The following is a 2,500-nucleotide window of genomic DNA, read 5'->3' as shown; positions in this document are numbered from 1 at the left end:
GAAACGCTAGAAATTGGCGGGGATGTGTCTCTTGTGGCTCACGGGGCTGTTCGGGTCGCACAGAAATCCCTGGGAATGGGAAAACGGGTCATTTTCGTGTTGCCACATTGCGTACGAACCGCATGAAACTTCCAGAGGCATTTGCAGCAGGAATGCATGTGCACTCAAAAACTTCTATATGTTTCACGGATAGACCCCGTGAAACGCTAGAAATTGGCGGGGATGTGTCTCTTGTGGCTCACGGGGCTGTTAGGGTGGCACAGAACTCCCTCGGAATGGGAAAAGGGGTCATTTTCGTGTTGCCACATTGCATAGGAACGCCATGAAACTTCCAGAGGCATTTGCAGCAGAAAGGCACGTGCACTCAAAAATTTTAATATTTTTCACGCATAGACCCCGTCAAACGCTAGAAGTTGGCGGGGATGTCTCTCTTGTGGCTCACGGGGCTGTTAGGGTCGCACAGAAATGCCTCGGAATGGGAAAACGGGTCATTTTTGTGTGGCCACATTGCATAGGAACGGCATGAAACTTCCAGAGGCATTTGCAGCAGGAATGCATGTGCACTCAAAAACGTCTATATTTTTCACGGATAGACCCCGTGAAACGCTATAAATTGGCGGGGATGTCTCTCTTGTGGCTCACGGGCGCTGTTAGTTAGGGTCGCACAGAAATCCCTCGGAATGGGAAAAGGGGTCATTTTCGTGTTGCCACATTGCGTACGAACGGCATGAAACTTCCAGAGGCATCTGCAGCAGAAATGCATGTGCACTCAAAAACGTCTATATTTTTCACGGATAGACCCCGTGAAACGCTAGAAATTGGCGGGGATGTGTCTCTTGTGGCTCACGGGGCTGTTAGGGTCGCACAGAAATCCCTCGGAATGGGAAAACGGGTCATTTTCGTGTTGCCACAATTGGCATACGAACGGCATGAAACTTCCAGAGGCATTTGCAGCAGAAATGCATGTGCACTCAAAAACGTGAATATTTTTTCACGGATAGACCCCGTCAAACGCTCGAATTTGGCGGGGATGTTTCTCTTGTGGGTCACGGGGCTGTTCGGCTCGCACAGAACTCCCTTGGTCCACCTGATTCGTGCATACAGGCAGCAACTAAAACTCTGTAAACCTGCTGTGAGGACATCTAAACAGTGGACCAGTGAGGCTGTGGAAGATTTGCGGGCGTGCTTAGACTGTACTGACTGGGATATGTTCACGACTGCTACCAATAGTCTGGATGAACTCACAGAGGCTGTGTACATCAGCTTCTGTGAGGACTGCTGTATCCCAACACGTACCAGGGTGAACTTTAACAACAACAAGCCCTGGTTCTCAGCAAAGCTCAAAAGGTTGAGGTTGGAGAAGGAGGAAGCGTTTAGGAGTGGGGATAGAGACAGATTCAAGGAGTCGAAGAACAGGTTTAGCAAAGCGGTGAGAGAGGCTAAACGACTGTACTCAGAGACACTAAAACACCAGTTCTCTACTAACGACGCTGCTTCTGTCTGCCAAAGGGCTCAGGCACATCACCAACTACAAACCCAGAGCGCCCCACACCACTAACGACTCCCGCCTAGCCAACGACCTGAACGAGTTCTACCGTAGATTTGAAAGACAATTGGACTGTCCTGAACCACCCCTTCCCACCCAAGAGGCCCCATCCCCCACCCATACTACAGAAACGACTCTCTCCTTTCAGGAGGGAGAAGTTAATGGGCTTTTCAAGAGGCAGAATCCACGCAAAGCAGCCGGGCCGGACTCTGTCTCTCCAGCCACCCTCAGGCACTGCGCTGGCCAGCTGTCTCCGGTGTTCACCAACATCTTTAACACCTCCCTGGAGACATGCCATGTACCAGCCTGTCTCAAGTCCTCCACCATCATCGCTGTGCCCAAAAAGCTAAGGCCAACAGGACTAAATGATTACAGACCGGTCGCCCTTACATCTGTGGTAATGAAGTCTTTTGAGCGCCTGCTCCTGGCACACCTCAAAGCCATCACAGACCCTCTCCTGGACCCCCTTCAGTTTGCCTACAGAGCCAACAGGTCTGTGGACGACGCAGTTAACATGGCCCTCCACTTCACCCTACAGCATGTGGACGCCCCAGCATCCTACGCCAGGATCCTGTTTGTGGACTTCAGCTCTGCCTTCAACACCATCATCCCTGCCCTGCTTCAGGACAAGCTCTTCCAGCTGAACGTGCCCTACTCCACCTGCAGGTGGATCACAGACTTCCTCTCTGACAGGAAGCAGTGCGTTAAGCCGGGAACAGAAGTCTCTGACTCCAGGTCCATCAGCACGGGAACTCCTCAGGGCTGCGTCCTTTGCCCACTGCTCTTCTCCCTGTATACCAACAGCTGCGCCTCCAATCATCTGTCCGTCAAACTCTTGAAGTTTGTCGGACGACACCACCCTCATTGGGCTGATCTCTGGTGGGGATGAGTCTGACTATAGGTGGGAAGCTGACAACCTGGTGACCTGGTGTAGCCAGAACAACTTAGAGCTAA

This window comes from Petromyzon marinus, unplaced genomic scaffold (genome assembly GCF_048934315.1).
Source record: "Petromyzon marinus isolate PM22_M1 ecotype Great Lakes invasive population unplaced genomic scaffold, UKy_Petmar_22M1.pri1.0 PM_G_Scaffold_28, whole genome shotgun sequence".
Taxonomy (NCBI): Eukaryota; Metazoa; Chordata; class Hyperoartia; order Petromyzontiformes; family Petromyzontidae; genus Petromyzon; species Petromyzon marinus.
Note: the sequence above shows the minus strand (reverse complement) of the source record.